The sequence below is a fragment of the Pleurodeles waltl genome, chromosome 10 (genome assembly GCF_031143425.1).
Source record: "Pleurodeles waltl isolate 20211129_DDA chromosome 10, aPleWal1.hap1.20221129, whole genome shotgun sequence".
NCBI lineage: Eukaryota > Metazoa > Chordata > Amphibia > Caudata > Salamandridae > Pleurodeles > Pleurodeles waltl.
The window spans coordinates 924332905-924360071 of record NC_090449.1 but is presented as its reverse complement, the minus strand read 5'-3'; the positions used below and the strand labels follow the sequence as shown (position 1 = coordinate 924360071).

The 27167-nt window shown below is 43.9% G+C and overlaps 1 long non-coding RNA gene across 1 annotated transcript in view; it reads left to right on the top strand.

Moving 5' to 3' along the window:
- Positions 1-26798, top strand: part of LOC138260840 (uncharacterized) — a 118291-nt gene extending 91493 nt beyond the window's left edge. Inside the window, exons 2-4 of the long non-coding RNA XR_011199021.1 lie at positions 16181-16283; positions 21507-21609; positions 25213-26798. This is a non-coding gene — a long non-coding RNA (uncharacterized lncRNA). The remainder of the gene's footprint in view (positions 1-16180; positions 16284-21506; positions 21610-25212) is intronic.
- Positions 26799-27167: the final 369 nt, after the last annotated feature.

Sequence of the window (27167 nt, the reverse complement as noted above, 5' to 3'; positions counted from 1 at the left end):
GTGATCATGATTGGCCCCTGTTCACCATAGACACCAATGTTAACCAATGAGCAGTTGCACTGTGGATCTGACCACCTACCGCCATGATGACTAATGCCAACGGAATGATGTCACTTCCAACTATCCTCCACATCTAGGACAGGTAGCTGTCATTTTAAGAGGTTAACTTGTGGATATAGAGTACATGGACAGTGTTAATGGCGGCATAGTAAAACCTATGAGTGTCCAAATTGTGAAATTACCCATGCCATGACCAAAATAATGGTAGCACGTATGCCTACAGGTGTATATGTCCCTGGCACACCAATCTCTGTCTGATAAGTCTGATTTTTATGCTATAGCTAACATCCCTCATGTGATTGGTGCCGTTGATGCACACATATTTCCCTTATACCCCCCAGAGCCATTGAGCAAGTGTATCAGAATCGCAAAAACTTCCATTCCCCAAACGTGCAGGCGGTGTGTTTTGCAGATAAGTACATTTCACATGTGGCAGCAAAATTACTTGGATCAGTCCATGACGCCTACATTTTGAGGAACAGCAGTGTCCCACAGCTCATGGCACAGCTACTGGGAGAGAAAGCCTGGCTAGTAGGTGAGTGTGCATGTGAGAGATTTGCAGTGCTACCTGACATTCTCATGACAGATATCCCGTTCGCTGTATTATATTATAATTACATTATGTTCTACAGTTTTTAACTGTTCTTTTAGTGTTAAATACTTTACACCTTTTCCTAAATTAAGCCTTTCTTCTTTCTGCTGTAGCTACCATGTCTGAGCTGAAGGAGGAATTATAGAAACTGTGTTTTACCCTGTCAAGTTTCTCGCGTTGTTCCTTGTAGTGAACTCACATTTAGCTCAATCATTAACCCACTCTCTGAGAACAGTCATATGCATGGTTGGACCTGGTCCTCTGCAGGGTCACCCCGACAAATTTTGCCTTTACCCCTCCTATTTTGCTGAATTCGTTTTTGTTGTTACTCCAAGAAGTGCTCGCTGTGTCATTAGAATGAAGCTACATCTGTCTGGTGTCCCAAGAAGGGAGAAACCGATGTTGGGTTGCTTGTTTTCTGGTTCAGGGAGGTGCTGATCTGCCAGTTTAGAGTGCACTGTTCCTATTGGAGCCGGATCGAGACTGATTTGCATATGGCTGGGCCATAACTGAGGAATGGTGGGCAAAAGAACAGGGAAGGACAGTGGTTGGAGTGTGAGCCTAGCTGCAGAGGAGAAATGTCAAACTTGGGTTCTTCTTCTTCATAGTTGACACCATGTGTGTCCTAGGAATGGCGTTTTCCAAGAAGGTGATCCCTCCAGTGATAACTGCCCGATGTTTTCAATTCAGGATGGAGGTAAGTATGTTTCCAGTGTGTCAGTTTCTTCTTGGATTATTTATAGAGAAGTATTAACAAGTAATGGTGGTGTCGCAGCATACTTATTTTTTCATCATGATAGTCACCTACTTGGTACTTGTTTTCTCCTTTATATTTGCTTCTGTGTATCCAGATTGGCTTTGGATTGCCTTCTGGATGTCTATTTTGGCTTATCACCCTGACCTGATGTTTAGGAAGGTTTGGTGCCCTACGAGCAAGTTCATCTATACTACAGTCTCTGCATATAAGTAATCCTTATGTCTTTAACCAGATATCAATAATGTTCTAAATTTCTCATTAGCTTGCCTCTTAAATCCCCTACTAAAGAAAGGGACATAACCAGTGGGAAATGATTCATATTTTCGAAATTGGATCAGCTTTCAAAAGATACCAATGGTTTTTAATGATTATCACAAGCTTAGAACTTTCCCTGCAACACAATGTAATGACAGAATGTAGTTTTCTCAAAATGAGCATCCAAGTGAGAATCTTTGGATATGATCATTTCTGATCTATTCATAACATGTGCTTTATTTGTAGCTTGTAATAGCATTTTATGACCGTATCTCGTCTTTAAATCTAAATATCTTTCATGAGTTACTTCCTGATACATTTGGGCTTCATTACATGTCCTTTTGTCTCTTATGTATTCCTCAGCGGGGACTGCTTTTATGGTGTTGTGCTCATAGCAAAAGTTTGCAGGAAGTATCATGATAGATGCTGACTTTTGTTTACCGGAAATTAATATGGACAGACTGGACAGATTAATGATCGAAATGTGCAAATCAAGAAATCAATATTATAACTTTCATTTTTTTCTGGTAAACTGGAGCCTCCAAGGAGTTTGATTAGGGGTGTGTGAAATTAGCTTTTGTGAGTTGCACAAAAATTCATAAAAATTATGCGAATTTATGCATGCTAACTGCAAAACTGGCATTTTGCACTGTATTTTGGATCAAAATGCTTAATTGTGTCCACTTTGGCCAGGAGAATGCATGTGGGCTAAACAAATAGCGCAAATAAAATAAACCACTTCTAACTAAAGCTGCTCACTTTCTGGTGTCCCCATTCGTTCGCTGTAAACGTTTTCAGCGAATGCTGCATTCGTGTAAATGTTTGCCAAGAATGGAGCATAATTACAGGACATGGCACACATTTATCGAAATTATACTAGATTAGGTCATTATAACGAAAATTCCACCCAGGTCTAACCTTGATTCAGGGTACCGATGTTTTTTTATAAGCAGGTCCTTCAACCCACTAAAACAATCCATAAATCAGTCATATATCGAATTCACATTTGAACCTAGTCCTAGTATTCCTGTAGATTCCGACCCCAAATGTATTTGTCAAAAGAAATCTGTTATCAGGTTTTATTCAAATAACATTGATTGACACAGAGAAAATAACGATCCTCTTACATACATTTGACAGTCTATCAACATTTCAGAAAGTGATAATGTCCCTTGTATCTTTTATAAAAGAAGCCAGTACTGTAACACAGGAAATCAGAAACTTATCAAGATATTTAGTGATGTTCTCTGTTGGACTACCTATTCTATTCACACAAGTCTGCCCAAAAGGTGATTAGAATGTTGTGTATGTTTTGTAGAAGAGGTATTGGGACACCTGGCTGTTGACATCATTAGAATTACCTTCAACTCCACCAACAGAACAGCTCAGTCTACCAGACAATAGTCAATCAAAGTTTTCATTTTGTTCTGTAAACATATTGTAGGGCCTCTGTTCAAATTAATTTAACAACACTTGGAATTAAGCTGTCTGAATGCTTCCTCCCAACAAAGTTATTCAGAGAGGACGACACACTCCTACTTGTATCAGATAGTTTTACAACATTTGGGTCACCCATTTGGAGTGTACATAGTGGTGTAATGTCACTCTGTGTTAAATTTGAGCAGTGTTTCATTATTTACACTTAACTCAATAAGCGTCTGTAAACATGTCATTGCAGTCTGGCCACACCCTCTGTTCAGCTGCTGACATAAGACTGTCTTCCTCCTGACGGCAGAACATGTCCTGTGATTTGAAACCACTATCTGCATATGCATGATCTACGAACCGTTCACCTCAGAGACCAGGAGACCTGCTAGAGGTAAATGTTTAGGGGCATACCAGAGCAAGGGTCAGTTATCAATTAAACCGTGTGTAGAATTATTGTTCCTTAGGAACATATTGTTGGGATATTTCTTCTTCATGTCCATTTCTGGCTTCGTGTATCGTACTTAGCTGCTTGTAGAATACAGCACTTTTAATTTTGAAGTTGGTGCACCGGGTGGACATTATCATATTATTTATTATTGCATTGTGCCGAGTTCTGAATCTCAAGACCACACCAACTCCATGAATGAGACTATTCTGCATCACTAACTTGAGGTTCAAGTGCTAAAGGTGTGTACGTGCTGCTCATTATTCTTTTAGAATTCTATGGTGGCATAGGACACAAGTGGTAAAATGCTTAGATTGGCACAATTGTAGTTAAGTATTCCCTGATTTTCTAGGAAGCTCCCCTGAACCAGGTCCCATATTGTGCTTCACTAGCAGGTTTCTGACTACCAAATTCCTCATCTTTCATTGGAAGTATCATAATACAATGAAAATCATGGAATTCTAAACGCTTGGAATCCACCTATGCGGCAATCTTCATGGACTGTGTGGAACATGATACCCTAGTTAATGTGTCTGCGAATTGCAGCGGTGGCCTGATAAAATGTGAGAAAATGGTGCTCGGGATATCACAAGAAGTAGGATTTCTACTTGTTCAGCAGTTCCCATGGCACAAACGTGCAGTGCAATAGGAACCTTTATTATCGGTGGAATTGTAGTCTAGGCAGGGATGCATGCACCATTCTCACCATGTGTACACCAGAGGTTTTAGGAGTTGATGCGCATGCCAAAGACGTTTGTGTTGAATATCTGGTCTTTCCTTTATTCCAGTAGCTTCAATTTAGTGGTCATGCTCTCGCAATCTCTCCTTCTTTTATTACTGTGTCTCATTCGTCTACACTCTTCATCTTTGTCATGTACATCCCACTCTGTAGTCCACTAGTAAAAGTAGTGCTAGGAGGGAGTGTGCCTTTGCTTCCATGTTAAAATGTACCAGGAGAACTTGGACAATGTTTTTTTATGACCTATGGTTGTGTCTGTCCATGCACGAGGAGGCAACTGAATTGGTGCTCCTAATCGCAAATCCCTTCATTTACCATATTGTGCGGTAAATATTTACTGCGCTACTTTCACCACATTAGCGGTGCAAAGGGCCATCTCACTATTGTGTACCCTGAAGTTGCATCCCACCGTATGTGCACCCTCCAACTTTTGGGCACCGCTTTTTACATTCATTGTTTACATTAGCTCTACTTTCTCATGGGACCACTGCTCCCTAAATACAATTGTCTGTATTACTGGTACTCTTATACACACCATGTCAGCGTGTTTACTAATATCCCGATGCCTTAAGTCCTTTCCAAATAAAGAGATTTACTTGAAACCCTCCTGAGTCAAAGCTAAAAAAAAAAAAAAAAAGATTTTAAATAGAACAAATATGACCTTGCTCTTTGGCCACCGGGAAGAATCTTGCATGCACTCCAGTTTCTGCACTTAGCTTGATAGATTTTGTTTTGTCTGATTCTGGACCAAGCTGACCGACAGGTCCATAAGAAACTACTGCAAAATATATATATATATTTTTATTTGACAATCCCCACGCTAACAGAAATGTTTGATCAAAAATGGAAAGAAAAATAATGGCTTTAGACATTGCATGATGGTATAAAAGGAAAACAAATCACGTGTCAGCCTTTGCAGTGACAGTTTCTGTTTTTAAAACAGTATCAAGTTTCCTTCTATTTGAAAATTCGTTTTTAAAGTGCTTCGTGTTTAATTTCTTTAAGAAACGTTTAGGATTGTCAACATTCCGGGATAATTTCATTTTGACCCATCTGTTGGTTTACACGTATGAATGCTAACAGTAACATGAAACTTGAAGGGAGCTCCTGCTGTTAAACAAAAACCCATTTCCACCCATTTAAAAAAATAAAAAATAAACTGGTCTGTGACCAGCATCTAAATGACGTTTTATTAAAACAATCTAACGTTGGGCAACTTTCGTCCAATATGCTATGTGTGCTGGAAAGCAATACATTTAAGAATGTTTTAATGGCGCCACAATTATGTTAGCGCTGTGTCACCATTACTATATGTCTGAGCTTTTGACTCTAATGACTATTGTAAAGGGAAACACACTGAAGCTACTTTACACATGGCAAATTGCCACCTGTCGGGCTTGGTAGAAAAGTGTGATTTAAATTTATTTAAAAGGATTAAGAATGAATACGAATAAAAATAAATGGCTGCCATTGTAGCAGCCGTTTCACCAAATTTTTGTCATGCCTACAGGTATTTTGCGAATTCAAACGGTAATACTTTGTGCATGCATGTACATGTGATTAACAAAGGTACATTGTTGTAATGTATGTTTGGAAATGTGAACATGCCATAATATACAGCTAGAGGTCCGAAGGCATTTGTTTGTCTAATAGCAGCATAAACATGCAAACAGCTTTATTTATGAGTGCAGACTCTCGCTTGCATGTCACAAAAGCTGAATTTGTTCTTGTAAATTGATTTACTTCAATTAACATTAACCCAGTATAGTACCCTGACATGGGAGTAAATTCGCCCCGATGGATAGGTAGAGAGCATTACAATTAAAAGCTATTCATACTCACTCTGTTAAAGTTATTCACGCATTTCTCTAGGCTCATTTTTACTCTGGACTCTGGCAAGGACTGAAACGTAAATGAAGTGTGTAGTAGTTTAGGATATTGTACCTGTGTATTATTTGTTCCTCGAAGCAATATTGGTAAAGATTCTTCTAGAGTGGTCAGAATTTTATCAACATTTTTATTTCAATTTCAGTACTGAACACATTGCTGGGAGATTCACTTGTAGCCCTGAATTCTTAACTTTCATCTTAGGTTCTAACTGTATTGTATATATATATTAACTCTAGTCTACAATTTTTCAAAATCGTCCCAGTGGGGATTCATCAAAGACCTAACGCAGAAGCGGTTGTGACATTTTAAGGATGTTTTTACAGAAATGTTTCTGTTTTTTCTATTACCATGGCTAACAGTGTTCCAGTTACTTCATGCATGATGACTGATTTTTTTCAAAGGCGGCATAGTACACTAATATATTCCTCTGTCTTCACTTAATAGTACTAGTCTTGAAGAATGAATAGAATGTGTAGGTGCCGCCTGCACAGTGCTTGCGCTGTGTTTCCGAAATCTTTTATATTAAAAAAAAGACATCTTAAAAGAGGTTCCCCGCTTACTTAACTATAGCTACCATTGGCTGGCTCCCACATGGCTCCTACATCACTATACTTACTATTGGCTGGCTCCCAGGTGGCACACTCCTGACTTTACTTACCATTGGCTGGCTCGCACCAAGGCTCCCACTAAGGCTTCCACCTCACTCTCGTTTACTTTGATGGTCAGTGCCTCCGCCGTCCAGCCCTGGAGTCCTGACCAAGTACTGTTTCCAGTGTCCACGCGCCTGCAAATGTACTTTTTTTCTTTCTTTTGAAGTGTAATACTCCATCAGAGTGCATCATTCACAGGCTGTTTCCATGCCTGCTCTTGTGGGTGTGCTTGCATGTGTGACACCCATCTACATGCATTTGTGTTGAGGTGTACAGCAAGAGAAAAATATCGGGCCATATTTATACTTTTTGACGCAAAACTGCGCTAACGCAGTTTTGCGCCAAAAAAATTAGCGCCGGCTAACGCCATTCTGAAGCGCCATGCGGGCGCTGTATTTATTGAATGGCGTTAGCCGGCGTTAGCCGACCCGCTCTGCCAGGTGTGCGTGAAAAAAAACGACGTACACCAGGCAGCGCCGGCGTAGGGAAAAATGGCGTTTGGGCGTCCCAAAATGGGGCAAGTCAGGCTGAGGCAAAAAAATCGTCTTAACCCGATTTGCGCCATTTTTTTTGGGCGCCAAGACGCCATTAACATGACTCCTGTCTTAGCAAAGACAGGAGTCATGCCCCCTTGCCCAATGGCCATGCCCAGGTGACTTCTGTCCCCTGGGCATGGTCATTGGGCATAGTGGCATGTAGGGGGGCACAAATCAGGCCCCCCATGCCACAAAAAAAATAAAAAAAATGCTTACCACAACTTACCTTTTCTTCCCTGGGATGGGTCCCTCCATCCTTGGGTGTCCTCCTGGGGTGGGCAAGGGTGGCAGGGGGTGTCCCTGGGGGCAGGGGAGGGCACCTCTGGGCTCATTCTGAGCCCACAGGTCCCTTAACGCCTGCCCTGACCCAGGCGTTAAAAAGAGGCGCAAATGCGGGGTTTTTTGCCCCGCCCACTCCCGGGCGTCATTTTTGCCCGGGAGTATAAATACCACGCACATGCCTGGGAGTCATTTTTTAAGACGGGAACGCCTACCTTGCATCTCATTAACGCAAGGAAGGTGTTCACGCCAAAAAATGACGCTGACTCCATGAACTTTGGCGCTAGACCCATCTAACGCCAAAGTATAAATATGGAGTTAGTTTTGCATCGAATTTGCGTTAAAAAAACAACGCAAATTCGGCGCAAACAGAGTATAAATATGCCCCATCGTGTCTTGACTTCAGTCGCCACTTGGCTCATAGGTTGATTCCTTTAGGGAATGTAGGAACATATGACTGCAGGCCATTTTGTTGCAGGCTGGAGGCTGCGCGTGCAGCGCTCCCACCTGCCCATCGAGGCTCCACTGAGCGGGCACACTGCAGCTTGAAAGGACAGTCTTTTTATTTCCCTAGAGATGCTATATTTTGTAGAGACAGACATGTAAAAACAGATAACTATTCTGTTTGACAGATTGGCAAAGGGCCTTTGATCTCAATCTACTCTGTGTATTCCTGCAGAGTCTAAGAGAGCAGGAACTTTAAGCGGCCGTGCGTTTGTTTTCAGAGCTGAAAAAGGTTACACTCTTAAACAAACATTTTTAATTCATGATTAGGCTAACTTCAACTGCTTTTAAATCAAGGCAGGTTTTTGAGCACAACAGAAGATCACGTTTCATAAACCTGTAAGATCCATAATACATATGACTAGTATGTGTTGTGACTCTACTTTAGTAATGTCACATAATGAAAATGACGCCTCAGACCTTGTTTTCCATTTTGTGGAAGATTCACACACTTCTTTGTGTTAGTACATAAAACAATGTCTCACTTTGTGCTGAGACTCTATTGTTTTGGAAAGCACCGTCCATCCACAAGATTCCACCCTGTGTCTCCTCCCCTTCTTTTTCCTATCCTGGACTTAACCTCACGTACCAGAACTTGTCAAGATGTCACGTCTATCATTAACAGACGTGAATGACGCCTGGTGGTTTCATTTGTCTTTTCCTTAAAGAAGTATGTAAATATGTTCTAAGAAAAAAACTCTCGATTTTTATTGAGATGTTTTAGGGAATGGGGTATTTTTTCCTCGTTATTTTTTAAGACCCCTGATGTAATCTCCATGCTCGGTTGACCCTCCTGCTACCCCAATGCCCTTTTACTTTGAAGTTTAGTGCTCCATCAGAGTCCATCTTTTGCAGACTGTCTCTGTGCCCCCATTCGTTGATGCTTGCCCTGGATCCCCAACCACCTCCCTCTCTTTACTGCTGGCCAACTCTCACCTCCCGTTGCATTCCTCATCTACAGATTTCCCCCCTCCCACACACCCATCACTGCTTTTCGCTTCGTTGTTTATCTGCCATGGCAATAAAGCATTTGTTTACTTTGGCTGTATGAATCACAAGGACGTGTGTCAGACCAATAAACTGATTAGGAGTTTGGCGGTCCCGTGAATGCCATGCTGGCGGTGGCGGACTGACTACCAACGGTCTGGCGGAGCAGGCCACCATATTACGAGTTTGGCAGTTGCAGGGACAGAAGACCGCCAGCAGTCCGCAAGCAGTGCCAGCCAGCACAGACTACCACAGTCACCTGGATGCACAAACAGGCCGGTGGAGCTGTGTTTCTTCCAGACTCATTACAAGGTTGCACACCACCAATGTGACCATGGCTGTCCTCCCACCACGGAGAAGCTGGCAGAAACAGTCAGTATAAAGGGAGACACTCACCTGCAGACAGTTTCACACATCTGGAGACGCCATGGAGCCCTTTGCAAATGTCATGCCACTGCTCATGCTCAACGAAAGGCAATTAAATCAATGTCGCTGTTTGTGTGCTTTGGGTAGGTAGGGTAAGGGGGGATTTGGATTGAGTGGAGGGAGTTGGAGGGTGGACAGAAGATGGGGGGTGACTGGCGGCTGTCAGTGTAGAGGCCAAAGCCTGAAAAGATCTCTGTAGGGAAGTCATTGCACCATGAATGCCTCCAGGAATGCATTGGTCTGTTGGGGTTGACCTGCCAATCCCTGGATTGTAGTCACGATGGTGGAATGACCCACAGAGATACTTCTCAGGAGGTCAATATCCTCCTCACTGAGGGCAGCAGGGCTAACAGGGGCTGGGGCAGAGATACCTGCAGCAAAGGAGATGCCCACCCTCTTGGGTGAGTGAGCACGGCCAACTGGATGGGGAGCAACAGGGAGGGCAGTGATAGAATGGGGGGTGGCAGACAAGGGTGGTATGGGGGGTCACCGATGGCTCCACCACAACTAGGGAGTGGCCACTGGAGGAGGAATCCAACGATGAGGATGCACCACAGTGTTTAAAGCTAAGTTAAGCACAACATGAAGTCAGTGGTCAAGATGGAGCACTGGTTAAATACAGATATCATTATTCTCCACCCTTTGACCAATGACTCTCATAACATACAAGTCTAAAATCAACTTTTTGGGGTCTAAACTTTGCAAGCAAATTGGGTATACATTGTACACAGCAACACAACGTTATAACTATAAAAAGTACCACAAGTATCCCACCCAAGAGATTATGTAATTGTCAGAAATCGGGCAACCACTGGAATAACCAATCCCACCACCCCTTAGCCACATCTTGTTTAACTCCTTTCACCAGTTCATGTAAAGTATCAATATGGGACTGGATGGATTTGGAGCGGTCTGACAGATTTAAGAAACACGTCTTCAAATTCAGAACACCCGTGATCATGCTTTAACAAGAAGTAATAAATAGCAGCTCTTTTTTGCAATGCTGCTTTTCTAGTACCACGTATATCTAGTGAAAATTCAGCAATCAGGTAACCCGAATAGATGTCCACTACTGTGCAAGCGTATTGACCCCACGATTAATTGGTGGTGTCCCAATGTAATCAATTTGCCATATCTGTCCTGGTAACTTCCCTCTCCCCAATTGACCTTTGACAGTTTGCCGGACAGAACTCTGTTGTGTGTGTTGACAAATAGGACATTGTAAAATCACAGTTTTTATCAAATCTAGGTGAATGTGCATCTCTATAATCTCTGCCCACGTGCAAGTCTCTCTCTCTCTCTCCCAGGTGTCCACAATTTTGGTCGCCCATTTAGCCGTCCCCACTAAGTCAGAATCCTGTACTGCCATTTCTGCCTCTGAGATTTTGGCTTTGTCGTCAGCAAGGGAATTGAACCAGCTTTCTAGTGATTCAATGGGAAAGTGAGCATTTACCTGATACACAGTAAGGTCACTTTGCTCCAGCATTTCCCAAATTTCTTGCTACAATTCTTTACCCCACACTTCCTTGGAATTAATTTGCCAGTTATGTGCATACCATGTGGGAAGCCAGGTGGCCAACCCATTGGCAGTGAACCAAGAATCAGTGTAAATATGGCTAGTTCCAGGCAACTCCTGTTTCAACACCCGATACACAGCATACAACTATGCATAATGACTACTCTTGCCTTCTCCTGTAGTGGTCAACAGCTTTTGGGTGACTGGGTTAAATGAAACTGCTTTCCAATGTGTCTTAGCTCCAACATATTTGGCTGAACCATGGTGAACCATACATGCTTCCTGTCCTCAGGGGACAAGGATTCAAATGGCTAACCCCATCTCACTGGTAACTGTCTTATCTGTGGTACCTCCTACACCCTCTCCTCATCCTGTACTGGGGCTTGCGATACCTGTTCATGTAGAGCGGCTGAGCCTGCTGGTCCCGCTCGAGCCCTGTCCTGTATGTACCGCTTCCATTGTATGATACTAGCTCCCTGTGCATGTCTTATGCAGTGTGTTTTAGGTGAACTCATTACCCACTGATTTATTGGAATCTCAGGTCTCAAAACCACATTATGACTTAGGGTCATTTGCTTAGTGTCCACTAAAGCCCAGTAACATTCAAGCAAGTGTTTCTCAAAGGGAGTGTATCGCTCCCCAGCCTCATGTAATTTGTAGTCCAGAACCCCAGGGGCACCCTTGTTCTTCCCTTTTTTTCCACATACTCCAATTTGCATATTGCCCCTGAAGGTTACATGCAACTCAATGCCTCCTTTCTGCACTGGCCACAAGTGTAAAGCCTGTTGAATTGCCTCCTTTGCCAAATCAAATGCACACTGCTACTGTCCACCCCATTCAAACTCATGTTTCTTTCTTGTCACTTTGTACAAAGGGGCCAAGATCTGACTCAAAATAGGGATATACTGTCTCCAAAAACCAAACAATCCAATGAATTGCTGTGTCTCCTGCTTAGTGTGAGGAGTGGCAAAGTCTAAAATCTTTTGTTCGCTTGCAGCAACACCTCTCTGTGTCCCTGATTCCACTGAATCCCTAGAAACCACACATTTTGAGAGGGTTCCTGTGTCTTGTCTGAATTAATCATCCACCCTTTACTCTGCAAGAGTTTCACAACCTGTTCCAACTGAGTCAGCACTCTCTCTGGTTTATTCCAGTCTCCTACCTCTCCTAATTTGCGAACTGCCTCTAGCAGACTTTCAAAGACTGTCCTGTCTGATTAATTAGGAGAGTCATGATTACATACTTATAGACTGGAGGAGCGAGGCAAATTCTTTTTTTTCATACTGACATAGAGTGTGGTCCGTCTAACAGACAGAGAGCATTACTCAAGATAATGGTTGTTTTCATTCCCTCCTCTTTGATTGTCTGCATTGCATCCCTTAGAGTGCACCAGGCTTTATCATTTGATGGCCAATCTGATTCCGTAGGACACTTATGGTTACACCCCTCAACTGCTAACTGCAGTAGGGGAATCTGGTGCTGACCCTGATAACTCCTAAATTGTTCCTGTATTGTGGTGTCAGTTCTAACGGTACACAATTTGGTTGCGTCTCCTATATCTAACATTACTCCAGAGGCTCTGGAGTCAAATAATCGCACCATCCAGGTAAGTAATGTTTCCCCAGCTCTTTCTATGAACCTATCTATAATATCATTAACTTCTTGCTGGGTATAAACTTCTAGAAAGTGCATTTCAATCCCTGCCAGATTCTGTGGGTTGCTCTGTACTTTTCATCTTAATATTGGCTGTACGTAAACCACGTTCTGTTCATTAGGCTCACACTGGCCCCCAACTTTCAAATGACTAAGTCAACTGTGCAAACATTTAAACATATATTTCAGTAGTTGTGAAAGCCTTTTTAAAATATTTATGTGAGATGAAAAAATATTTTAATAGGATGAAAACAAATCAGAATACTTCACATGTTGGTGTGCAAAGAATATGTTTTCTGTAACCCAATTTTCTCAGACAGTTAATACACTATATAATTTTATCAGTAAAGCTGCAAGTTAGTGGAGAGGTTTTTGGAAATATTTTGGAAATTACTGTGTGTAGATGACAATATTTTACCACATCATGGTTTAGTAATATATTTATTAAAATTGAGTGTTTAAACAAACTGAGAAACACTCCTGCCCTGATGGCAATGTTGTTAATAAATTAAAAGACGTCCTAGGTTATGTGGGCTAGACGTCTTGAGTATGTGGGCTAGATTCTTTTGATGCATGCAGCAAACTTTAGTCTAGTTAATCAAACAAAAGAGGTTTTTTTTTGTATTGACGAAATGCTTAGCTCACATATTGGAAGGTGCAATCATGTGAGAATTAAGAAAAAGGTGACTCTGTAAACTATTTGCCTAGAATCACACAATTTGAGACCCATTTACGGGTCAAGTACATTGCAGTTAGGTCGAGTAGATTATTTAAGTTACTCGACCTGCAGGTCTAGTTAAATTTTTATGATTTTTTGAGTCCTGCTCCCATATTGTAAGCTGTTGTTCAAACGTTGGCTGTACCAGTATGTGTTGAAAGAGCACGTTAGAGATTTGGCCACATCCCAAGGTGCGCTCACAAGACTGAGTTGTTCCCTACAGTACCATAAACATTCTTCTGGTACATCCTTATCTTACCCTCAGTCCTCCATGTTATATCACTGCCCTTGGTGAGAAAGAACACGAAGTGTGAAAACATGAGCGAAAAACATGTTGCATAAGTTGTACATGGACAGATACCTGCACCATGGTGTTTACAGCTAAGTTAAGCAAAAAATTGAGTCAGTGGTCAAGATGCAGCAGTGGTTAAATACAGATTTCATTACAGATGCCTAATGATCCATTTGTGTGCTTTGGATAGATAGGGGAAAAGGGGGATTTGGACTAGGAAGCGGGATTTGGAGGGGGGGCGGAAGGTGGGGGGTGACGGGCTTCTGTCAGTGTGGAGGCCAGAGCCTGAAAAGATCTCTGTAGGGAAGCCATTGCACCATGAATACCTTCCAGTAATGCATTGGTCTGTTGGAGTTGACCTGCCAATCCCTGGATGGTATTCACAATGGTGGACTGACCCACAGAGATACTTCTCAGGATGTCAGTAGCCTCCTCACTGAGTGGAGCAACGCTAACAGTGGCTGGGGCAGAGGTACCTGCAGCAAAGGAGATGCTCACCCTCTTGTGCAAGTGGGCACGGCCAACTGGGTGGGGAGAAACAGGGAGGGCTTTGATAGAATTGGGGTGGCAGACAAGGGTGGTACAGGGTCGTCACCGATGGCTCCACCACCACTCCGGAGTAGCCACTGGAGGAGGAATCCAAAGGTGAGGATGTGGATCCTATCTCCCCGTGGCACTCCCCTTGCCCTCCAGGCCACTGGGTCCCTCTCTGTCAGTGGTATCATGACTAGAGGTCCCGTGGCCACATCCTTTTACACTCAGCTGTGCCCCGTCTCCTTCGCTTGCCAGTGCTAATGCTGCAAAAAGAAAGAGAAATAGGGCCACAACATGTACCTGTACACTTCAATAACAACTCTGCATAACAAACAACACCATCAGACCATGTAGGCCCCAGCAAAAACCTACACCTAAGTGGCACATACATGTGCCATAACATATGCTTGTATGCCATCTGTATTTCCCAATGTAACCTACAAGAAAATCAGGATGTCAGACTGCTACAATAGGATGGATCAAGTCTGGCAAATCCCACAATCATACTACAACCAGGTGACCTCTCCATCCCCAATGCTGTGCCACATGCAGCAGATTCCAGTTAACATGTAGCCAATAAAAGTATCCCATGGTAAGGTAAACACCCATATTATCACACACAAGTTTATGCACACATCCATTTTGCACTTATATGATGTACCAACAATTTGGGATGAATTCAATGACATCCAACTAATTCTGATACAAAAGTGCAATATCTTAGAGTGTTGGAAAGAGAGATACCCATGTAATTATGGACACATGTCAACAATGTACAGATCTACAAGTGACACCTGTCACAATAGAGTCAAGGAGGTACTGTTAGTGCTTTACATGTATCATTGAAAGGAACACCATTGATGTCAGCTTCAGTAAGTCATGGAGTAATGTCTCAAGCATGCACACAACAAAGGATCAGTAAGCCCTAGTTTAGTCATCACTAATGCCTGACACTCACGGCAATGACAACATCTGTGTGTTTCAGTAGCACACATCTGTCTTTGAATGTTGTAGAGACACAGCACTCACAATCACAAATAGAAGGACTCCAACCTGTTGTCCAATGAGAAGCAACAGCATTACCCACATGTTGGACATGCCAAACATGGTAGCTATCTGTGGATGAATGCATGTACCCAAACATATGTGATGTCAACATCAATGCAAAACACTTCATGATGCATGTCAGGAAACAATCCTCAATCAATACATATGTGCAGTAAACTCTTCAACATGATGCCACATTAAGGGAATAGATAAACACAGATTGGTCCCACAATCTTGGGACACTGGTCATATCCTTCGTTACTACAGCAATTATATGTGCCAAATGACATATTATGATGCACAAAAGTATATATCAGACAATACACAATGCCAACACACTCCTGTTTGTGACAAAACATGTAGTGTACCACTATTGCAAATGTACCATTCCACTAGCAGTTATCCAAGCACATATATGTGAGGTGATACAGACATCATGCCATCAACATGGCTAGGACATGCCTTTAATTTCAGAAAATAATTGTTTCCTAAAGGGAAAATGACACATGCTGACATGTAGGCACAATGAATGTTGGCAACAATCATGGGACATGATTCATGTCAATTGACATTCCCCACCTACAAAGGGAAAGTGGTTTGCAACATCTGCAAACAATTATCTAGGTGTAGGAGGTGGGGTTATAGCGATCGGTAGGGGTCAAGAAAATAAATTGCTCTGAGCCGAAGTTACGGTGCTACAACATGGTTATTTTATTTTCTTTACGTAATTTAGTCCCTTTTTCCCCTCCCTGGGTGTGAGACTCTTTTATTGTCTCTTTTATTTCTGTCCTTTGGATGTTCTGTAGGTTTTCTTATTTCCTGTCTGTTATTCTTCTCCATAATTATGACTTGTTATTCTCTCCTTCCTTTAGGGGTCTTCCATCCAGTGACATTTGTCCCCGCAGTTCGAGTAGGCCCAGAGAAGACAGCAGTTTTGGACGTTGGGAAGAGCAGGAAAATAAAGGAAAAGAGAAGGTAAGTGTGGGTTCTGGGACCTGTGGGTTAGGATTATTGAGGTGGTACAGCATGGTGGGTGAGGATACAGGGGTTCCCTTTTATTAACTCCCAAGTGATCACCAGCTCATGTAATGGGTTCTAGGTTCTTCCTTAAGAGAACCTTCTGGGTTTGCTCTGTAGGGCTGTTAACTTCACAGTCCATCTCTGTGAGGTTAGTGTGATGATCGGCGGTTCACGCATAAGTGGTGTAAAGACAAAAAAATAAAGAACAACTCTCTTGAGTCTTCCTGAAAGTGCAGTTATGTCAGAGGCCTTTCACCAATGTTCCAAGGTGGCTCGTTCCCCACTGGTCCCACTCCCACGCCTCTAACAAGTGGAGTATTGCAGTGGACATAAAGGCAGGATCGAGCCTGCACAACCACATCCCTCCAGGGACGTGGCAGGAAAGTGTATCCGTCTGTTGCGGCAGGCTCCGCGCTGTCTGGGTTTGGGCTCTGACGTCTTTGGTTCCTTCTTCCGGTGTTTGGCGTCTCTCTCTCGTCTCTCCTTTGGCTTCTACAGTTTCTTCCGTGTTCCGCCCGGCGTGTGTCCGAAACTCCCCTTTTGAGGATTTTAACTCCTGGATATCTGGGATCAAGTTGTTTTCCTGTGGGATGCTGCTCTCACCAGTGCCCCCGGAGCACTGGCAGCCAGGGCTGGGGTGAGCCTCTGTAACTGGGGAACTCATAACCCGGTTACACACCCCTCCCCTAGAAGGGGACTGTTCCAAGTCCCGGCTGGTGGGATACTGTGACAGATAATCGGCATTACACAGCAGGTCTCCGGGGAGGTGGTGTACCTGAAAGGTAAAGGGTTGCAGTTCCATAAACCAACGGAGAATGCGCAAATTGGTATTTTTATGCCTGGACAACCACATAAGGGGAGCATGATCGGTATACAGTTGAAACGAATGGCCCAGAAGATAATACTGAAGACTTTCAACTGCCCAGTTGATCGCCAGACATTCCCTTTTCAATTATGGGGTAACCTTGTTCGCAAGGCAAGAGTTTGCGAATGATAAACACAATGGGGTGGTTGTTATCAGCCTCGTCCTTTTGGAACAATACAGTGCCTTTGTCTACGTCAGAAGCATCTATCTGGAGATGGAATGGTTTATGGAAGTCGGGACAATGCAATACTGGTTCAGTAGTGAGACTAATTTGGACGATGGAATAACTGTTTTGTTGGGATGGGGTCATGCTTGTTATCCTCATGGGATGCCCTTTTCTAGAAAGATCTGTTAAAGGGGCTGCTACGGTGGAGTAGTGGGGAATAAACCTTCTGTAGTAACCCACTAACCTTAGAAAGGAGCGTAATTATTTTTTTGTGGATGGGGTGGTATTCGTAGGATAGCTTCTACTTTGTTCATTTGTGGTTTAATCCGACCCTCTCCTATATAATAGCCCAGGTATGCAATTTCATTGCATGCTATGCAACATTTTGAGGGATTTGCTGTAAGTCCTGCTTGTTGTAATAAGATGAAAACGTTGTCTAGATGAGTCAGGTGTTCAGACCATGTTTCGCTTTTCATCAAGATATACGGCAGCATAAGTGTTATGATGCCATAATAAGGTGTCTATGAGTCTTTGGAAGGTCGCTGGTGCCCCGTGTAACCCGAAAGGGAGTACAGTAAAATGATAGAGATCTGGGAGTATGGAGAAAGCCGTCTTCTCTTTGTCCCTGGGTGACAAAGGGATCTGCCAGTATCCCTTAGTGAGATCTAGGGTGAACATATTATGCGCCTTTCAAAGTCGTTCTATGAGTTCATCTACTCGTGGGATAGGGTAAGTATCAAATTGTGATATGGCATTTAACTGTCTGAAGTCTATACAAAAGCAGGTGGACCCATCCGGCTTGGGTACAAGAACGACTGGGGAACACCCTGGACTAACTGAGGGTTCTGTGACACCCATTTGTAAAATTTTCTCTATTTCCTGCTCTACAACTTGTTTTCCAGCTTCGGAAATCTGATAAGGTCAAAGCCGAATGACCTTCCCGGTTTGGATTTTGATATGGTGCTGAGTCAGGGTAGTCCTCGCAGGTCTGGAGGAAAATAATGTTTTATGTTTGGAAAGAAGGAGATTTATTTGCTTCTGTTAATCCGTTAGGAGGGAAGTATTTATGTAAGGTGCTTTGGGTTTCGTCTCTTGATCTGTTTGACACAACCCAATGTCTAGTTCTTTTACCATATTTATGAGAAACCCTGTTGCCAAAATCGGGGGGCCCTTGTCAGGTTCTTCCCATTTCTTTAGCAGATTAATATGATACATTTGTTTCTTTGGGGGATTTTCTGATAATTCAATCGTATAGGTCACAGGAGTTACCAATCCTAGCACTCTATACGGTCCTTGCCACTTCGCTAACAATTTATTATCTGAACTAGGAAGCAAGATAAGGACCTTATCTCCAGGTTGTAGTTGTCTGAGCTGGGTATCCCTGTCGTAGTATTGTTTTTGTTTATCCTGTGCTTTCTCTTGGTGTAGCCTCACGTCTTCCCAAATGGTTTGGATCTGGGATTTGAGTTGCTGGGTGTATTCTAATAGTGCTTTTTCCCCACCTTCTTCTTCCTCCCACAGCTCTGTGCCATATCTAGCAGGGTTCGTGGCTGTCGACTGAACACTAACTCGAAGGGACTATGGCCTGGGTGAGTTCTTATTGCATAAAGGACTAGGGGTAGCTTCTTATCCCAATCTTTGCCTGATTCTGAGATAGTTTTTTTCAAAAGAGTTTTTAGTGTGTGGTTATACCTTTCCACAAGGCCATCTGTTTTAGGGTGGTATACAGTGGTCCTTATGTGTTTGACCCCTATGATCTGACATATTTGAGTCATGAGATTTGACATAAAAGGGGTTCCCTGGTCTGTTAGAATTTCCTTGGGAAACCTTACTCGCGAGAAAAACCCAACCTTGGCATGGGCTATACTCTTGGTGTTCATGCTAGAGAGTGCTATAGCCTCTGGGTATCGTGTTGTATAATCTACAAGTACGAGGATATAGGTATACCCGTTTGAGAAAGAAATAAGGGGGCCTATCAGGTCCATGCCTATTCGTGAGAAGGGAATTTCGATGATGGGTAGTGGATGTAGGTGTGCCCTCTTTCTAGGACCTGGGTCTACTAACTGGCATTTAGGACATTGCTGGCAAAAGCGGCGGATGTGGGAGAATACCCAGGCCAATAAAATAGACGAAACAGGTATTCTTCTGTTTTTTTCTCTTTCAAAGTGTCCCCTGCCCATGTGGCTATGTGCTAAGTGTAAAGCTTGTATGCAATAGTGTTCTGGGACTACAAGTTGTTTCTTTTCCTGGTTGTTATTGTTTGTAATGCTATAAAGGAGGTATCTGTGTACTAGAAAATAGGGAGCTGCTTCCCCCGTTATCTCGGACTTAGCTGCTCTCCAGGCATGTTGAAGGGTAGGGTCTTCTCTTTGGCTACCGAAGGGGGTAATGGTAGTAACCGCAACTTTTCTTACATTTACCCTTTTCTGGTTTCCTTCCTTAGCTTGGTATAATTTTCTTCCCTCTCTTTTCTCCGTCTTACTGGGTTTGTAACGTGTTTTCCCCGGGCTGATCTGTTCTTTAGCGAAAGATGCCTCCTTCCACCACGGATCCGTCTAACTGGTACATTGTATGCTTTTCAAAAGGTCAGCGAAACGTACGTAATCAGTGCCCACAATGACTTCTTCCACCAAGTGCTCAATGATCCCCATCTTTATGATATCTTGCCTTTCTTCCCATTCAAGGGAGACAGGAGCCAAAGGATAGTCCCTCATATCCCCGTGAATGCAACACATGGATACAGTAACACCTGGGTTAAAGGTTTGGCAGTTCACCAGGATGGCCCGGATGACAGACTGGCTACAGCCTGAATCAACTAGTACAGTAGTCCGACGTTCATTAACCACCATGTCCTTTAAATATTTCATATTATCCTTCCCCATAAAGGTAACCCTTCCATGGGTAACACCAATTTCCATAGTCTCCGGTTTCTCTTCCTTGTGGGGACACATACGAGCAATGTGCCACCATTCTCCACAACTGTAGCATTGGGGTTGTTGGCTCGGGTATTTGTCTGCAATTCTGGGGCTTACACTTTCTTTGGTGTTTTTCCTGGGTATAGGACAGAAAAGTGAGGTGCTAGGTCGACTGGCCGAGGTGGTTCCTTTGGTGGGTCCCGGTCTGAAATCAGCAGATCGATGATAGGCACAGGCCAGATCAATTGTAGTTGTACTGTCTACATTGGGGTACTGTTTGATCCAATTGTGGGTGACTGCTGGTAATGCCTCCAAGTATTGTTCTTGGAGAATGGTTCGTATAATATCTTCCCTGTCTGTACCTATAGGACCCAACCACTTCAGTCCCAAGTCCTTCATTCGATAGTATAATGCCCGGGGGTTTTCTGATGGGCCCCACTTGGTTTTGCTAAATTTAAGCTGATAATATTCTGTAACGAAACTGACACGTTCCAATATGCTTTTCTTTATTTCAGAGTAAGGGGTAGTTCCCTCAGGGTTAACCGCCTGATAGGCCGCTTGTAGAGTACCTGTCAACAAGGGAGCCACATACTGTCCCCATCGCTCCTCGGGCCAAGTGGTGGAGGTTGCCACCCTCTCAAAGCTGGTGAAGAACGCATCCAGATCTTCACCTTCTTGATACTTTTGGAGGACAGAACTCGGTACATTAAGATGAACTCTCGTTGCAGCTATGGTGTCCATTAGTTTTTGCAAGGTGGTTTCGTGGAGCAGCTGGTTATATGCCATAATGGTCGCCTGGCTCTTTAGCGGGATTTGGAGTGTTTCCCGGTCTGTCTTCGCCTCCCTTTGGTGTACCTCCCACACTACTTGGAGGTGGCGCTGCCCCTCCGCCAGTTGCTCTATCATGTCTTCAATTGTGGGTTTCACCTCCATTTTATGAGCACCGTCTTTTCTTCTTGTGTCACTATCCCACTCCTGACACCACTGTAGGAGGTGGGGTTATAGTGCTTGGTAGGGTTCAAGAAAATAAATTGCTCCGAGATGAAGTTACCGTGCTTCAACGTGGTTATTTTCTTTTCTTTACGTGATTTAGTCCCTTTTTCCCAACCCTGAGTGTGAGTCTCTTTTATTGTCTCTTTTATTTCTGTCCTTTGGATGTTTTGTAGGTTTTCTTATTTCCTGACTGTTATTCTTCTCTATAATTATGACTTGTTATTCTCTCCTTCCTTTAGGGGTCTTCCATCCGGTGACATTTGTCCCCGCAGTTCGAGTAGACCCAGAGGAGACAGCGGTTTAGGATGTTGGGAAGTGCAGGAAAAGAAAGGAAAAGAGAAGGTAAGTATGGGTTCTGGGGCCTGTGGGTTAGGATTCGTAAGGGGGCACAGCGTGGTGGGTGAGGATACAGGGGTTCCCTTTTATTAACTCCCAAGCGATCACCAGCTCGTGTAATGGGTTCCAGGTTCTTCCTTAAGAGAACCTTATTGGTGTGCTCTGTAGGGCTGTTAACTTCACAGTCCCTATCTGTTAGGTTAGTGTGATGATCAGCGGTTCATGCATAAGTGAGGTAAAGACAAACAAATAAACAACAACTCTCTTGAGTCTTCCTGAAAGTGCCCGTTATGTCAGAGGCCTTTCACCAATGTTCCCAAGTGCTCCGTTCCCCACCAACCCCACACCCACACCTCTACCGAGTAGAATATTGCAGTGGACATGAAGGCGGGAACGTACCTGCGACAGCCACATCCCTCCAGGGACGTGGTGGGAAAGTGCGTCTGTCTGTTGCGTCAGGATCTGCGTTGCTGGGGTTTGGGCTATGACGTCTTCGGTTCCTTCTTCCGCTGTTTGGCGTCTCTCACTCGTCTCTCCTTCGGCTTCTACAGTTTCTACTGTGTTCCACCTGGTGCGTGTCCAAAAGTCCCCTTTTGAGGAGTTTAACTCCCGGATATCTGGGATCGAGTTGTTTTCCTGTGGGATGCTGCTCTCACCAGTGCCCCCGGGGCACTGGCAGATAGGGCTGGGTCAGCCTCTTTAACCGGGGAACTCATAACCTGGTTACACCAAGTAAGCCATGTCACTTACGTGATGGGCACCAACACAGCACAGACTGCAATGAGGCACCAGTAATCATCATAATTTGAGGATAACTTGCTTGTGGGTGTCAGATGTCTGCATACACATATGCACAGACACATGGCAGAGGACAGTGATCCATAATACAATTACCTTTTTGTCTGTGACATTACAGGGAAGTGATTTTTGGCTCGAAAATAACACCCACTACAACAACAAATAGTACATGAATGAGCAGTGGCTACATCTATTTTTGGACCCTGCAGAGTAAGGGGCATATTTATACTCTGTTTGCGCCGGAATTGCGTTGTTTTTTTTAACGCAAATCCGACGCAAAACTAACTCCATATTTATACTTTGGCGTTAGACCCGTCTAGCGCCAAAGATCTTGGAGTTTGCGGCATTTTTTAGCGTGGACACCTACCTTGCGTTAATGATATGCAAGGTAGGCGTACCCGTCTAAAAAATGACTCCGAGGCATGTGCGCCGTATTTACACTCCCGGGCAAAAATGACGCCCGGGAGTGGGCGGGTCAAAAAAAATGACGTCCAGCCGTTTTAGCGTCATTTTTTAACGCCTGGTCAGGGCAGGCGTTAAGGGACCTGTGGGCTCGGAAGGAGCCCAGAGGTGCCCTCCCATGCCCCCAGGGACACCCCCTGCCACCCCTGCCCACCCCAGGAGGACACCCAAGGATGGAGGGACCCATCCCAGGGAACTTAAGGTAAGTTCAGGTAAGTATTTTTATTATTTTTTTTTTGTGGCATAGGGGGGCCTGATTTGTGCCCCCCTACATGCCACTATGCCCAATGACCATGCCCAGGGGTGGGCATTGCCATTGGGCAAGGGGGCATGACTCCTGTCTTTGCTAAGACAGGAGTCATTTCAATGGGGGTTGGGAGTAAAAAAAAATGGCGCTAATCGGGTTGAGGCGAAACTTTTGCCTCAGCCTGACTTGCCCCATTTTTTGGCGCCCAAGCTCCATTTTCCCCTACGCCGGCGCTGCCTGGTGTAAGTCATTTTTTTGTTACGCACACCAGGCAGCTCCGCCGGCTAACGTCATTCCATAAATAAGGCGCCTGCATGGCGCTTTGGAATGGCGTTAGCCGGCCTTACATTTTTTGACGCACAACTGCGTTGGCGCAGTTGTGCGCCAAAAAGTATAAATACGGCCCAAAGTGTTTTGTGAATTTCCCCATGGTCCCAGGTTCAGAAGGCAAGGTACACCAGTAAGATACACATGACATGTCGACACAAATAATCTCCCAAATACTGTGTGACAGATGGCTCATCTCTAATTGTCAGAGGGAGCAGTCAGTACCTCACACAATCACCTGGAAATGGGAGAAGCAGGAATTATCTGTGTACTCACCCACTTGTGGCTGCTGTGCTGCCCTCAAATGCCCATCCATCCCTGTGTAGGCCACTGCCAGAATGCAGGCTATTGGGGAGGTCATAGTCCAACGGGCACCCCACCCATGTTGGGAGGACAGCCCCAGCTGGGTTTCCGCAATCTTCCAGGCCCAGCGTCTCAGGTCCTCCCACTTCTTTCTGCAGAGTGGGCGCTCTGCAGGCTGTGGACACTCAGGGTCCACACCTTCTTGGTGATGGCTCTCCAAATCATTGTGGATGAACAAACATACGACAGGAAATTATATATCCAGATCACATACAAAATAGCAGAATCATATATATGTCAGTACACATTGCAATGAACAATCTGTTTTGCCCAAAATGCCCAAGTGGGGCACATACAGTCACTGAGTACATGGACAAGACTACAAACATTTCCCACTCTGAAGACCAAACCACCACCCTGCTCAAGCCCTCCACTAACTATGCTGATATTTTGTGGGATATGCCCTGGCATTAAACATCGATTTCAAAGACTATGGGACTGAACACAACTCTGTGGCTCCCAGTGCCACAGCAACTGCAGCTCCATGGCTTTTACTACATATTTTGGCACACATGGGCACAATCTAGCCTGTGAGGAGGGAATATATAGTGAAGTACAGGGACAAAAGTGGATATGATGCACCTACCTGCTCCTCTGGTGCACCATAGAGTTGTCCAAACAGGGGTAGGACCTCCTCCTCCAGCTTCTCCAGCTCCTCTACGGAGAAAGCAGGGGCCCTATCACCTGTTGGACATGGCATGACTGTTCCCAGAGGTGGTACACAGCAACTCATATAATGGAGGTCCTGCTGGTAGCACTGTCAGGAGTCAAGTGAGGGATTTTTCAGAACACAGCGGTCAGGTCCGCCACGTATATGGCCCTTACCACCAGCGGACACAGCCATTGGCCCAAGACCACCACTGGCAAGAACGTTAGCCTATGGCTGTGTTCATCATGGTTGCAACGGCCTATCGCCATGACGACTTGTGCCGTCAGACATGGGTGGTTCCTAGTATCCAGTGAAGTAGGTCAGGCAGCCACCATTTCAAAAGCATTTTATGTTGTACTTGGCTAATAAAAAATGCGTAAGAACCCAAAAAATGGTCTAAACAACTGATAAGTGCTGATCTTGTCCTGTCATGTATGTCCTTCTACTTTGACAGTATTTTTCTACATTGCCAGGCACATATGGCAAGTTTATTGTTTTCACAGACACCCCCTCCCAGTCATTTTAAATCAGGGAAGCATGTTTCATCTAAAAAATTGTTGCTGTCCAGATAGAGGATGTGTACACATTTGTGGTAAAGCAATGGGAAAAATGTTTCTTCTGTGGAATTGACAGTGGTAACATGTACTGAGTATCAAGTCATCAAATCATCTCATGCCTTGTCACAGTATGTCAATAACATGCATTATGTATGTTGCAAGAAATAAATTGGATGATGACTATACTAATTTCTTGTCTTACATAGGTACCCAGGATGGGGAAGGATCAGACACCCTCCAGTCTACCATCCACTCCCAGACCTTCATGACATGGAAGACAGACACATTATACAGATGTACTATCTAAATAAGCAAACAATTGTGGCTTTTTTGTTGCCAGAGCTACAGTCTGCCATTTCTCATCCAAATAGCATACCACCTATTGTACAAGTTCTGGTAGTGTTGCACTTCCGGGCCACAGGGTCCTTCTAAAATACCGTGGCCCTTTCTGCTGGGATATTCCAGCCTATGTTCAGTCTTGTATTGAAGGATGTACTCTCAGCAATGTTGAAACACCTGGACAGCTATATCTGGTGTTCTCAAAGTGAGGATTTTGACCATGAGAAGGCTGACTTCTATGGTTTAGCACACATCTGAAATGTAGTGGGAGCCATTGTTGGTCCACATGTTGTCTTGGTTCCACTGCATGGCAATGAACAAGTCTATCGGAACAGGTAGAACTTACATTCCGTCAATGTCCAAGTTGTTTGTTTGGCGGACCACTACATTTCACAGGTCTATGCCCGTTATCCAGGTGAGTCCATGATGCATTCATCATGCGGAACAGTCCAATTTCACAGCTGATGTCACAACTGTACCCAGAGAGGGCCTGGCTGGTTGGTAAATCACATATGTCATGTGTGTTTGTATCAAATATGTGCTGCAGAAGGGATTCTGCATACCCAAATCGTCTATGGTTGTTGACAACAGTTAGGAACCCAACTACGCCAGGGAAAGTCCACTTTAGGATGCCCATGGAAGAACATGGCATGTCGTAGAGTAGGCTTTTCTGCTCCTGAAAGCAAGATTTAGGAGCATAGTCATACTGGTGGAGGCCTCCTCTACTCACCGAAAAAAGAATGTATGATCATTGTGGACTGCTGCATGCTCCACAAATTTGCTCTAAGGAGGAGCTTCCCATATATACAAGATGAGGGGGAGCTAGCCGGGCCATAGGGTGAGAATCCTGAAATGTCAAGTGAGGATGACAGTGATGAGGAGGAAGGTGAAGACTTGTGGGCAGAGCTCATCAATCAATACTTAATTTGAGTGTAAGTGTGGGATAATTTGTGAATTTTCTGATTGTATGGGAAACTGTAGTTTCACAAAGGAGAGGGGATCTCACTCCATGCAATGTACAGCCAAGGTGTGATTGCAAATCCAAACAGAAAAAAACTAATACCTTCATTATCTTCTTTGTTTGTGTTGGTCTAATGGAAATGTGAAAGGATCTACTGATGTCTTATATGTGGTTATGGCCATATGTATGTATTTTTCCAGCCTAAACTCCTTGCATTGTGTTTAATTCAGGGCTCTTCACCATGCCATCCTTGTGGGCATTTCCAGAGTTGTTATATTGGCATATAGCTGTTGTTGTCCTGACATATGAAGTGGCATGGATTGATCCAAATAATGTTGGTCACAGATTTGGATTGGATAAGTCCTTTGCCAAAAGCAGCTATGACAGTGGGTGGGAGGAATACTGAAGTGCACAATACACTTTTGATGCTGTGTGTTGATCCAATTGCCTCATGTGTGTGATTATATGGCCTTGATACATGTTGTATCCAGTGCAATCCATCTATTCTCCCTTCGCATTATGTTGACAATGATCCTGTATGACCTGTATGTAGCTTTTGAAATGTTTCCTCATTGCAGGCTACAGCACATGTGCCACAACACAGGCATAGGTTTGTATCATACCACCAGATGCTTGCTCATTATTATAGGATGGACCTATGATTAGGGACTATTGTACTGCCCTCTGTCTGTGTCATGGCGTTAGACCTGGTTTTGGTATGTGAGAAGGCTCAAGCTGGTGACAACATCCACTAATTTGTTAGCCTATTCTATGGAACAAAGTCTGACATAGCCCTTTCTTCTGTGGTCTGGGGGACAGTGTCTTGAGATATCTATTGTGACTCAACATAGTTCTGCCATT